The sequence below is a fragment of the Taudactylus pleione genome, unplaced genomic scaffold (assembly GCF_031769625.1).
Source record: "Taudactylus pleione unplaced genomic scaffold, aTauple2 ptg000396l, whole genome shotgun sequence".
Lineage (NCBI taxonomy): Eukaryota > Metazoa > Chordata > Amphibia > Anura > Myobatrachidae > Taudactylus > Taudactylus pleione.
This window is the reverse complement of record NW_028284797.1, coordinates 5,327,106-5,342,051: the sequence shown is the minus strand read 5'-3', so window position 1 is coordinate 5,342,051 and position 14,946 is coordinate 5,327,106.

Genomic DNA, 14,946 nt, shown 5'->3' with positions numbered 1-14,946 from the left:
TCTTCTATAACCTTGCACGCAACACCTTCTCACTCTGAGTGTAGATGTGTCACTTATAAAACAGACAAATCAGTGCCCAAAAAGAAAACGAAGGATAAAGAACAAACTGTTTGTTCACAAACTTCACAGATTGTTGAGGAGAGTCTGGGTTTTGTGGTGAATTTGTCAAGGTGTTTGCATGTCTTACAGTTCAACCAGTAGTGATACAAAAACCTTGATAAATTCACCACAAAACTGTGGAAGGATTTTGGATCAAACAAAACTGGGAAGATGTATCATATCAAAGAATACATCACTTGTGAGACTGAGGGAGTAGTCTATTTGCTAGAATGCACTTGTGGCCTTCAATACATTGCCAAACGAAAAAAAAAGACCAAGACAAGACTTACAGAACATATATATGTATATATATATATATATATAACATAAAAAAGGACTCAGTCGATTTTGAATTAAATGCTTTTTTATAAATTAAGTTTTAGAACTCTTACTTTTTTAGCACACATAATTTACACATTATACATAAATTTTTTCTATTTCACATTTTACATTTTCAAATTAATTTATAGTGGCAACAAATTATTTTCCTATTAAGTATTTATTTTTCATCAAGATGGTCCATTTACATGCGATTACCGATGCTTTTTTTTACTCATTTCCAGCCAGGACTTAATGAAAACAAATAAAAATAAAGTTTTTTACTATGTAAAGGGCCTTATTTTTGGACAAGCCATAATTGCACAAAATGCATTGGAGGCAACCACAGTGGAGACCCACAGTACTCTTTGGATATACAGCCATATTGCCCACCTACCACCCGCCTGTATGACATCACCACCACCAGCTGGAATGAAGATAATCAGATAATCAACACCGCTAAGAATTGTAAGCATGGACAAGCACACCACCCAGGACCCTTTTACTCCCCACCCAGAACTCAGAATAGAAAGGATTTACACCATTACCAGCTGGAGAAATAAAGGAGGGGCAGTTAGGGTTGGAGTATGGCAAGGCAATAGCCATATATACCTGGACTCCACTATTTTCTTCTAAAAAGAGCTAGAAACATTTATTTGTGCAAAACTTTGTATGCAAATTTTGTTTTTAATCTTTTCCTTTTTAAGTGCCACTTACATAATAGAGTTCATTTATCTTTTTATATACATTTAGTATTATTGAGCTGCTTTTTGTTTAGTGCGGCAATACTTTTTTGCATTTTAATACTGTTTAGCTTTGAGATTAGATTCGCTATTCAGAACCGATCATCAACTCCTTTAAATCTGATGATTTTCTTTAAAAAAGAGAAGTACAAAAAGTTGAAGAAGATTACAAGGAACACCAGGTACAGTATACTATTTGCTTTATGTTGTTGATAATAGTTTAAATAAGGCTGTTGTTTAAATATCTAGGGACCCTAAATAAAGAAAGTACAGTACTATGCTGATTTAGATTTTCACACACAGTTGAGTGATTTATAATCCATATTCAGTTGAAACATCTATAGATGCTCCTTTTTGATGAAGCACAGCCACAAGGAGAAAATAAAATGACAAAGGAAGAAGTCCTGTATACAGTAAGGAAAGTAGTTCCTATAAATGTTCAGCAATATCAACCTTCTTAGGCCAAAAAGAAAATCAAGGAAAAAAAAACAGTAATCTTTGTGCCTAGTGTGAGTAAAATGTATTTGTTTGTCTGCTGCTTAACATGGGAAACAATGATGCTTCTATCAAATAGATGTAATGTAACTTAAAACAATTATAAAGAATTAATAAAGTGTAAATATCACAATATAGTGTCTACAAATCAAACGCTATACAGTATATTAAACAATAATTACAAATAAATAATAAATAATAAAATATAGGATCCTACAATGGTAACAATATAGAAAAGTAAAAAAGGATTGTAAGACAATCCTGTAAGACAATCAAATCAGTTCATGCCCCAGTGGAGTTTACAATATATGGGCCTAATTCAGAGACGGACACTCTGAAAGAGCGCTCACTCTGAATCAGGGCGTTTTATTTTTTTTGGGACCGGCCTCCTGGCCTCTTGCATAGCTGTGGGTGACCACCCGCATCTATTGCGAGCGGCCAGGATGATGGTTGCGATGGTCAAGACCATCACGACCATCGGGCTTGCGACGAGACCCTTGTGGTAGGGTCTCGTGGCCACAAGCCCCAGAGAGCTTCTGGCTCTAATAGAGTCGGAAGCTCTCCCACTGACATCACTGGTGATGTCAGTGGGGCCACCCACAAATGGCAGGCGTTCGCATGGGAATAAATAATAAAGAAATGGAAACAAAACATACCAGATTCCCAGTTCTGCAGAATCAAGCATAACTGTAGTAACTTGAAAACTTGTGTTGAACAGATCGAGATATATGCCGACAGGTTTAGAGAAAAGGACTACCCTGTAGAAGTTCTGCAGACAGCCATCAATAAGACTAAGGCCCTGGATAGAAATTATCTTTTAAAATACAAAACCAAGGAGGACAGTAAACTACAAATGTTCCCATTCATCACTACTTACAATGGCCAGGAGGGTACAATCAGAAAATCTTTTAACCAACATTGGAACATTCTTCTTATGAACCCACTTTTGAAAGACATATTACCTCCAAAACCACAACTTGTTTTTAGAAAATCCAGAAATCTAAAAGATATACTAGCACCAAGTATGCTGAGAAATAGGAAACAACCACTAAAAAAATCTAGCACAAACCTGCAAGGGTAGTTACAAATGTGGACACTGTAATATTTGCAAGTTTCTACACCCAAAGTGGTGTAGATGGATCAAAAGAATACATTATCAAAGATTTTATAAACTGTAATTCAACATCCATTATATACCTGTTAGAATGTAAGTGCGGCAAGAAATACGTGGGGAAAACTAAGAGGATTTTGAAACTAAGAATACAAGAACACATCAGGAACATTAAAAACAGGATAGAAGGACATGCAATATCCAAACACTTTATTACAGAACACAACTCCAACCCAGAAGAGCTGAGCTTCAAAGCCATTGAACATGTGACAATAGGCGAAAGAGGAGGAGACCTGAGCAACCTACTTTCAAAAAGAGAAATGTACTGAATATTCAAATTTGGTACCATGGCCCGAAAAGGATTTAATGAGGGCTATGAAATAGCCCCCTTTTTATGAAGTCTCATTTATAAAGGCAGTGTACATTGAGCCTTTCTCTACTACTATACCACATAATGATGGCCATTCATAGGTGGGCCAGGTCAGTACTAGGAAGGGTGACCCACTGGGAATACCTGGTGTGCTTGATCCCTTTTTCAGAATCACAACCTAAGTAGGGACTATGTGAATGTTAAATGTTTGGGGCAATGTAGGTTTCTACAGCCTTATCACCGTGCTTGTGCCCCAACTCATCTGATCTTGGAAGCTATACATGGTTGGGCTTGGTTAGTGTTCGAATGGTAGACCTCCCAAGAATACCAGGTGCTGTAGACATAATCCCCTACTTGAACACATACATCCATTATGCATAAGCCCCTTGAAGTTTGGAAGAAAGAACTTTCCACACACCGACTGGACCACTTCATTGGACCTTTCACCCAACACGCATGTGCACGATGGAACAATAGCTCTTTGAAATCAATATAAAGAGATACTGTGAACAATGATTATTTACAATTACTTTTAAAACTGGGTTGGAGGCTGACATCACAGTCAGAAACACCTCAAGAACTATGCAAAGAGATGAGCGATACCTTGAATCCAATTACATATATACCATGATTGAGGATCCTCTTACATTTGTTCCTCTATGTACCAGTTCACTATCCTTATATTTGAACTAGATTGAGTTTGCTTATGTCTACATTACCTGTATTAAATCATGTCTGTGACATTCTAGATATTAGCTTATTCTTCCTCTTACGTTATCCCCCTTAGTATCGTTTTTACAAACTAGCATGTAATCTCCAAAAAAACACTCTGGGCCTTTAATATATAAAGAATTATATGTGAGATCTTTAATTTTTCGTCAGTTACAGAAAGAACATATGTTTAATGCGCAGTGAGGGCGGAAGTAGGAAAGATGCCATCTGACAAGAAAGGGTGGAAGTGATGTATGCCCACCAAGTATGCAGTGTCAGGGCAGAACTAAACCAGCCGAGGGTCGAAGCAACAAAAAATGTCACATGAACAGTGATGGGTATCCATCCCTGGAGACCGGAATGCAGAAGAGTGGCAACTAAACTAAGGGTGCAACCTACTAGGATGTATGATGGCAAACACTGATGTCCAGTGCTCACGCGCGCACAACGGACATGACGTCACGGGATCCATCTCTTTGGGCGGAAATGCTTAAATGGATAGTAAGGGCTGAAGTAGCCCTTGATTATGACTTATCTATGTTCATTAACAGACTAGTCAATATATGACCCAATGTAGCATTACACTAGGTTGCTCATTGTCTCATTGTGACTCTGTTTTATACTTAATGTATGAGTCTGATTGTTCTGAGTAACTCGGAAGCACTTACGATCCTTTGACCCCTAATGAGCACTTGGAGGGGTATAAATAGAGAATCACCCCTACAGATCACTATAGTTGAAGAAGTCTTTGGACAAAACGCTTTGGGTGTAGCAGGCCCTTAGCCCATGAACTTTGACTCCTTTTTACTCAGATTAGCTGATATCCTCCTTTTATCTATCAATTGTCTTTATATATTTTTATCAATTTTATATAATCAATTCTTCTATTTCCAGATCATGTATTAATGTATTACTATTTTTATCATGTGATTTTTTTCTATGCATTTGTTTTTTATCTTTATCCTTATAGAATAAATTATATATATTTATATATTATCATTGTTGCACTTTATATATATTTTTGAAAAACACCACATAGCTATTTATATTTCTTATTATATGCACTAGCACTTAGTAGCAAACTGCTCGCCTACTTGTCAATCACAATATATATATATATATATATATATATACACATACATATATCAGCTGCTGAGATGAATGAACAGGGCACACTACAGAATAAGCAGGAACACCCTATCCCTGGACTCTGCAAAACTCCATCAGTCACACAGGAATTTATACAAATCAGACCCTGAGTTGCTTTGTAGCTGACCCAGAGAGCAAGTAAAACCACTATTCAGGCAACCGACAGCTAGAAAAACATAAGGAACCTCCTTCCTTTACGTCTCTGTCATCCTGCTCGAGCATTTCTCTGTTCCGTTTTCCTCTTACTCTTTTTTTCTACCCCCTCTGTGCTCTTTGACGCTGCAGCGCGCAGGCTGACTGGGAGAGCTGATGTTCAGACGTGATGACATGACCCTGACATTGCTGTGTCTGAATCACTCCCTAACGTACAGCTAGCAGAGCCAAGTGATGCAGGGAGCTCAGGGTCACAGTCTCTCCGGCTCCCAATTCCAGCGTCTGTTAGAAATTAGAATGATCTGATCAGAAGCTGCAGGGGGGAGAGAAATTAAGAACCTGATCACCCTGCTTCACAGATCGGATCCATCACCACTACCCACACTAAATAAATGTCCATCCGCCCTGAAATTGCTAATTTAGATAATTATATCCAGCCTCAGTGGTGCCCCCCCTGCTCAGATGCTGCCCTAGGCATTTGCTTATTCTGCCTATGCCTAGGGCCGGCTCTGAATGCAAGTATGCTTCTATATAAATAAGCTCATTTATGAAATTTTTGGTTCACATATATGTAGAAAATAAATTTTGGAGGGCAATCACTATTGCAGCAATAAAAAGATTCTTATATAGTTACATAAAACCATTGTCATTATAGAAAGCTAATTGGACTATTTCTGATGGCTTTGGCTTCTTGACAAACTGTGTGCCTTGACAAAGGTCTGAAATCAGACCAAAACATCAGACTTTCTATAATGACATTGGTGGTATGTAACTATTAATTGATCTTTTTATTGCTGCAATGGTGAGTGCCCTCCAAAATTGATTTTCTACATATATGTGAACCCAAATTTTTTTTGTGGTTGCACTGAGGTTGCATCCCTCTATGGTGGACTTATGAAGTGAGTGCTGGTCTGTATGGATTATATATATATATATATAATGGTAGATGACCAGCACTCCATATAAAATATACCTTAAACCTGGGTGCCCTCCCGGGAATCATTCAGACTCCAATAGTACAAAACTTCCAACATAGGGCTGCACTCCCCAGATTTTAAAAAAAGTTTAGACAAACACCAACTGTATCATCAATGTTTCAGATGTATTGTCACATCTATCGTCAGGATGAAATAAGCATAAAACAATCTTACCTTTTTATTCACACCAGTGCACTGCCAGATCCCAACATTCCCCATCTCACTTCCGGGGCTGAGCGAGCTGACATCACACATCACATGACCACCAGATAGGGAGGGGGGGGAGGTCTAGCCTCCAGAGTTACAAAGTGTCACCATCACCAACAAAGTGCTGCAGGTACAAATATGCACATAAGTAATACAATGTAGCATGATACATAGCATATTAAACATTGCAACTTACAGAATTAATGAAGCCATTTTGATGAAGAAAATAAACTTCTAGCAGAATGTTAAGCACATTGAAAAAACACTTCAAGCGAGCATACATGGTTGAATGCATAAGTAATACTAAATGAGGCCTTCATGCAATCAATTGCCATAGAGTTTGCAATATACATGATACACCTAAGAACAAGCACTATACATACCTAAGGACAAGCACATGAATATCCCCTGTATTGATGTAGGGCTCTCTAAGCACAAAAGATGATGAAACTGGAATTATAAAAGGCAATAGAAATAACATTTACTGATCATCATCATAAGAGCAAGCATATATACATATTACACCTGAGGTCAAGTACAGGAATAGCCCCAACATTAATATAGGGCTGTTTAAGCACAAAAGATGATGAAACCGGATTTATAAAAGGCAATAGAAATAGAAGGAGCTGTTGATGAATAACAATTTGTATAGAGGGCCTGCACTAGAATTCTTTCTATTACTGCTGGAAAATACGTTTGCACGTAACTGTTTTTTTTTACTTTGGTGGCCACTATTACCTACAACTGGACAGCAATGTGACACCATCCTTCGCAAATGCCTATATGCTGGCTGTTGAACAAAAATTATTTTTACAAAACAGTTTGTTCTTGCCTGCATTTGTATTATTTACACGCTACATAGACAATCTACTGGTGGTTTGGGCAGGCACTGAAACAGCCTTTAGTGATAACATGAGATAGGTGAATGCGATGAATTAACATATAAAGTTCACATTTGAGTGTAATTCCAACACTGTGCACTATCTAGATGTGCTCATATCCCATAGGAACAACCATCTGGATACGAATATCTTTGACAAGGTGATGGACAAAAATACGTTATTGTATGCGGGAAGCCATCATCCAACCTCAATGAAGAAGAGTCTCCCCTATTCTCAATTTCTCTGAGCCAGGAGGATTATTAATAATGAGGAAGAGGTTAAAGTCGAGATGGACCACGTGATGGAGAAATTCCTGGAACGAGGTTACAGAAGGGATGAATTGGAAGTGGCAAGGAGGAAAGCTCTGACCATACAGCGTGAGCAATGTTTGACAGCAAAAGCTAAAGCTACTACACAAATCCTGCCGCTTGTGAGTAAACACAACACAGCTAGTTCGCTTGTGAAAAAGCACTCAAAGAAGTTGTGACCTATAATTAAAACGGATAAAACCCTACCCATGTCTAATTATTTTTGTTTATTGAACTGTCATAAAAGAGGCTGTAATTTGAGAGACTGGCTGGTTCACAATGTTTCTCCCTCACAATCAAAACCGGAACACTTTTTATCCAAACTGCCCGGTTCATATAAATGTATCGGTTGTACCACCTGCCATTGTATGGAAACAGGACCCACAGTGACACATCCACATTCAGGAAAAAGGACGCATATTCAATATATGTATATAATTAAATGCCCTTGTGTATATATATATATATATATATATATATATATATATATATAAAATTAAATGCCCTTGTGGTCTTGCTTATATTGGCAAGACAACCTGCACTCTTAAAGAGCATGCAGCGCAGCATCGATCTGCCGTTTGCCCGGCCCTGGAGGGCAAAGATATTGAACAGCCCATAGCGAGGCACTTTACACAAGCCCATCATTCTCTTGCCGTGCTTCATTACAAACTTATAGACCATGTGCCACCTATGGAAAGGGGTGGTGACAGGCATAGAAAACTTCCTCAACTCGAGGCAAAGAGGATCTATAAGTTTAATACAGTTTCACCGGCAGGGTTGAATGCAAATTTATCTTTGATGTGTTTCCTATAATATTCATATGTTCTATACCTGTTATTAGTTATGCAATATTGGACCCAGTTATATAAGGGTCCCACAATAATTTTTTTATATTTTAAGCTTTTGAGGTATTGTTTAGTATTACTAGTGAGTCCTCAGCGTGACACTTGTGTTTAAGGAGCAGCATGTTGGTATATATCTACTAGAGATGTGTGCCGACCCTCGTGTTTTGGTTTTGGATCTGGATCCCCCCTGCTTTTGGATCTGGATTGGTTTTGCCAAAACCTCACCTCTGTGTTTTGTTTTCGTGTTTTGGTTTTGGATATGGATTTTTTCTTAAACATCATAAAATCAGCTAACATCACATAATTTGGGCCTGTTTTTGTTCCTACAGTATAATTAACCTCAATAATATTTATTTCCAGTAATTTCCAATCAATTTTGACCACTTCACAATATTATTTGCATCATCTAGTTTAGGCCAAAAGGTTACATCCAGCTAGCTGGCTGACTAAGCTAAGTGACACAGTGGGCGGCACTAACATGTGGCAGTTCAGCTTCTAATTTCCAACAAGGATACAGTGTGTTGTATAGTGTGGGTTAGATACACCAATAGTGCACTTACTGTGACAGCAGTGTCAGCAGATTGGGGATACATATGGTGTCCTCAGTACATGGAATGGCAGTGCTGCAGTGCTGGCAGTGTCCTCAGTGAAGGGAACCGGTGATGTCGGCAGTGCGGGGGTGCCAGCGGTATCTTTAGTGCAGGTTTGCTGGCTGTGTCGGCAGTGTAGGGGTGCCAGCGGTGTCTTTATTGCAGGTTTGCTGGCTTTGTCGGCAGTGTGGGGGTTGCTAGCGGTGTCCTCAGTACATGGAATGGCAGTGCTGCAGTGCTGGCAGTGTCCTCAGTGAAGGGTACTGGTGATGTCGGCAGTGCGGGGGTGCCAGCGGTATCTTTAGTGCAGGTTTGCTGGCTGTGTCGGCAGTGTAGGGGTGCCAGCGGTGTCTTTATTGCAGGTTTGCTGGCTTTGTCGGCAGTGTGGGGGTTGCTAGCGGTGTCCTCAGTACATGGAATGGCAGTGCTGCGGTGCTGGCAGTGTTCTCAGTGAAGGGTACCGGTGGTGTCAGCAGAGCGGGGGTGCCAGCGGTGTCTTTAGTGCAGGTTTGCTGGCTGTGTCGGCAGTGCGGGGGTGCCAGCGGTGTCTTTATTGCAGGTTTGCTGGCTGTGTCAGCAGTTTGGGGGTTGCTAGCGGTATCCTCAGTACATGGAATGGCGGTGCTGGCAGTGTTCTCAGTGTCAGCAGTGCAGGGGTGTTCTCAATGCAGGGTGCCGGTAATGTCGGCAGAGCGGGGGTGCCAGCGTTGTCCTCAGTGCATGTGTGCTGACAGTGTTGGCAGTGCAGGTTTGCTGGTGGTGTCCTTAGTGTGGGAGTGTCAGCAGTGTCGGGGTCGCTGACGGTGTCCTCAGTACGTGGGGCAGCAGTGCAGGGGTCCCAGCAGTGTCGGCAGTGGTGTTGTAAGCAGCAGGGGATGCTGCTAATGGGAGTGCCGGCAGTTGTCAGCAGAAGGGGGCTGCTGGCAGTGTCAGGCGGCGGGGGATGGCGGGCGCCAACTAATTCAGTGTTCATTTTCAATGGGCTTAACGCTGATTGGCTGAGAGCCATCAGAGACGGCTCTCTCAGCCAATCAGCATTAAGCCCGCTCAATAGAAAATCTTGCGACCCGACAGTGGGGTCGCGAGGTTTTTCCTCGGGTGAGGGATCCGGGGCAGGCAGGGAGATCCAAGCATCACTAGGCAAACTTTATTTCTACTGCCTTTATACTCTAATTTCTATAATCTTTTGTGCTTAAACAGCCCTATATTAATGTTGGGGCTATTCATGTGCTTGTCTTTAGGTGTAATATGTATAGTGCTTGTTCTTAGGTGTATCATGTATATTGCAAACTCTATGGCAATTGATTGCATGAAGGCCTCATTCAGTATTCAACAATGTATGCTCGCTTGAAGTGTTCAATGTGCTTAACATTATGCTAGAAGTTAATTTTCTTCATCAAAATGGCTTCATTAATCCTGTAACTTGCAATGTTTAATATGCTATGTATCGTGCTACATTGTATTACTTATGTTCATACAGTATTTGTACCTGCAGCACTTTGTTGGTGATGGTGTCACTTTGTAACTATGGAGACTGGACCCATCCCCCCCTCCCCATCTGGTGGTCATGTGATCTGTGATGTCAGCTCGCTCAGCTCCGGAAGTGAGGTGGGGAATGTTGGGATCTGGCAGTGCACTGGGGTGAATAAAAAGGTAAGATTGTTTTATGCTTATTTCATCCTGACAACAGATGTGACAATACATCTGAAACGTTGATGATACAGTTGGTGTTTGTCTGAACTTTTTTCAAATCCGGGAGTGCAGCCCTATGTTGGAAGTTTTATTTATATATATATATATATATATATATATATATATATATAAAGATGATAACGGAGGGCACTCAGCAGGACTGCACAGCATAGTAAAACAAACCAGATGGAGCCGCTGTCTAATGTCAACATTTCAGCAAACCAATGCTTTTATCAAGACTCTTGAGTCCTGTTGAGTGCCCTCCGTTATCATCTTTGTATCCACACAGACTTTCTGTTTGGCCAGGCTCCCAGGCATCTTGCACTGACTTTTTGGAGAGTGCCGGACCCACACATCTGGGATATATATTTAGCGAGAAAGTGTGTGTGTCTGTTTGTCCTTTAAGCATGGCCAGAGTTTTGTACCTAGCTCTACCATATTTGGCATGTTGGTGTAGTTTGACCAGGATTAGGTTTTTGCCTAGGTTTGAACTTTGGCAGAGCCATACACTGTCACACAATCCCATAAAACTGGGTTACTCTTAAATTACACTGGTTCGGGGGCTGAGGGGCTGGATTCATACACACACTGTCACACTCTCATCTCTTTTAAAGTGCTGTGTTATATCACTTTTTCAACAGCCACATACATGAAATACCGAGTTAGTCAGCCCTCTATGTTTGCATGATAAAATTTGACATTCAATAGTGTGCATTATTAGCATTTCCCTCACTGTCTCATCTTACAGCAGCCACCTCGGGGTCTTAGCAGAGTGCCTGTAAACTTTTTAATTCTGCTTCAATTTCTTTTAGTTCATTCCCTCTTTCTCTTATGATTAGTTTCATAAGTAACATAGATCATGAGTCTAATATCTAGAACCACTCTTTCTTAAAGTTAGAAAAGTTACCCAAAAAAATGGTATTTTATCTATTTTCAGTCCTTTCGGAACTAATTCCTCTGATAAATATCTCTTTAGAGCTACTAACTCCGACTATATCTTCCCTTATTTTATTAATACATGTTCTAATTTTGTCATAATGCTATTTAGATCCTCATCTGCTATTATAGACAGGGCCGGTGCAAGGTTTCTCGGCACCCTAGGAAAAACTGCAACCTAATGAACCTTCCCCCACCACCATGACCAATACCCACTTTCCAACCCTGGTGAAAGTGAGAATGTATTATCTTTCACCACCTGCATTTAGTACAACAAGAATGTCTCTCTTAGACACATCCCTAATATTTTTGATGGGCAGACTCTGTGGTGCCCTCAGATCCTGGCTCGCCTAGGCAGCTGCCTAAATCTGCCTGATGGTAGAGCTGGCCCTAATTATAGATTAATCTTGTTTGGATGAAAGTAATTAAATCAATACATTCTTTCTCTTATTTCTATGAGGAAACATATCATCAGTTCAGCTGGAGTTAAGTAATATGGTGATATAGTTTAGTAATATATACAAGAACAACCTTACACCCGCGCACAGTAAGCTGCTAAGAAACTAGTCAACCTATCATGTGTCACCACCTACACATTCATAAATCCAAACAAATAATTAAATATAGGTAACTTTGGTTCAGCGCTCAACAATAAAAATTCATATAACAGTCCTTACAATAAAAAATGGAAAAAGGTCCCAACACGTGAAGTCTGTTTCTTGGTCACCTCAAAAAAGAAGAAAATGAACTTATAGTGGCAATAAATAAACCAAAAGTGTGTAGTTTTATAACAAGTGTTATACCATATGCCTATTTGAGAAGTATTTATATTAAAAATGTTCTTTTGAATATTTATTTTAGAGTATAATTATTACATGTAGGTCTGATTTTATTATTATATTTATGATATTTATGTATTGTTGCAATTTTTTAATATAAACATGTCAGGGTGACTTTACTGTGCTCCTGGTTTCAGAATCTTCATTTATAATCATGTGGCAGTTTCATTTTCTGACTTTATATAGCTGATTATCTAGAACTTGACCATAGGGAGCCCTTGAGAGGGCCTAATCTGGTTTATGACTATGATTATAGAAATAGAGGTATGAAATTGTATTTACCCTCCTTCTCTTTATGAGCATGAACATTATTTTAAGGATTATAATATCATAATCCATTATTATTACTTATCTTTTAGAGTTTGGGCAGTAATATTTCTCCTTGGACTATTAATAACTAACTAAAAATGAAAATTTTAATTTTGGGATAAATGTAATTATAATGATTTAGCTTTTATTAGAACCAATGACCTATTGCTGTTAGAATCAGTACTTTAGCCTGTTGAGCCATAGACGATTTGACAGATTTGGGGTTTATTTAAGATCGTGATTGATATTGTTACCTAGTCTGTTGCACTTTTGATTGATAATTTGAGGATTGTCTATTTGTATATGTATTTTATATCTGTATTTCTATATTAAAATACTTTGAATAGCAGTGTTTGCCAATTATATATACAGATGTGCCCAGCTAGTTTGTTGCTTCATACGCCATGTAGCGCAAAATGCATGGCGTGCCACATACTATACCATGAGTCGTGCCACACAGAAAGTTTAGTAATGTAGCAAAGCATAGCGCTGGAAAAAATGAATAACATGTAATACAATTTTTTGTCCACCAGGTGTCACTTTTCCGAAACTACACAGCGCATGCGTCTGATTTCCAATGCATGTTCTGTATCACTTTCTGATGATTGGCTGACAGAAGCGGTGTTTCAGTACACTATACAGTAGTACAGTGGTTTTCACATGGAATCAGGGCTGTAGAAGAATGTATAATAAAGTTTGAAATCATTAAGTGTGTGAGTCCTCTACTTTTATATAAAAATATTTCACATGCACGCACAGCTCTGTTTTACACACTGACTGTGCGGTTGAAGTTGCACACTTGTGGCTATGTAAGTACTGTCAGCACTGTCCCAGACTTAGACATTGTAGTGATTTCATGACTTTAGGAGCTACTGTAGTATCGGGCTGAAGCGCGTGGGCTAAGGGGTTAATGCCTAGCCTAACTGCTTTTCCCATCTTCTTGTCCCATGGGTTCAAGACCTTGAAAATATATATATATTTTTAAATCTTTACTAGTTCAGTATTCAATACATTATCCACAACTTCCCACCACCTGGCATTTCTATGCTACTTTATGTCACTGTGTTCTCAAGAAAGGGGTGTACGGCGCTCCAATACAGTACCCACGTAGCATCTTGCTAGTCATGCTATTGCGTTTCGAGTCTATTTCTACTGCGCATTCCCAGTGTGTCAGGAGTCTCAATCTGCATCCCAGACTATAGTGATTTCATGACTTTAGAGATTATTAGTAGGCTGTTTAAAAGTGGGGTCTTTATATAATAAACTGATTGTGCGTTTGAAAACACAAAATTGCGGCACTGTCTCAGACTTTTACACTATAGAGATTTCATGACTTCAGAAACTAGTAGTGTGCTGTTTGAGAGAGAGGTCTCTGTATTACAAACTGATTGTGTGTGTAAAACCGTAAACTTGTGCCAATGTCTGCACATCGGCACTGTGGCTGCCATCAGCTACGAGGGGTTACAATAGGATCTCTGGTGCATGCCCAGTGGAGGGGATGCAATGGGATCTCTAGTGCATGCCCAGTGGAGCCAGTCCATATGCCATGTAGTGCTATGCCATGGCGTATGGAAGATCAGAGCACTGCGCCTGCCCAGTGGATTGGGAGTCACACAGCAAAAGGGGGATGTCTGTATTACAGTACATACTGACTGTGCGGTTGAAGTTGCACACTTGCGCCACTGTCAGCGTTGCCCCAGACTTTTACGCTATAGTGATTTCATGACTTCAGGAACTGGTAGTGGGCTCTGTTGAGAGAGAGGTCTCTGTATTACAAACTGATTGTGCATTTAAAACCACAAACTTGCACCAATGTCAGCACATTGGCGCTGTGGTGGCTGTCAGCACCAAGGGGTTACAATGGGATCTCTGGCACATGCCCAGTGAGGGGGTGCAATGGGATCTCTGGCGCATGCCCAGTGAAGCCGCTCCATACCCCATGTAGTGCTATGCCATGGTGTATGGAAGATCATAGTACTGTGCATGCTCAGTTGATTGGGAGTCACACAGCGAAAGTGGGATGGCTGTATTACACCATATACTGATGTGTGGTTGAGGTTGCACACTTGCGCCACTGTCAGCGTTGCCCCAGACTTTTATACTATATTGATTTCATGACTTCAGAAATGGTAGTGTGCTGTTTGAGAGAGAGGTCACTGTATTAATAACTGATTGTGCATTTAAAACCACAAACTTGCACCAATGTCTGCACA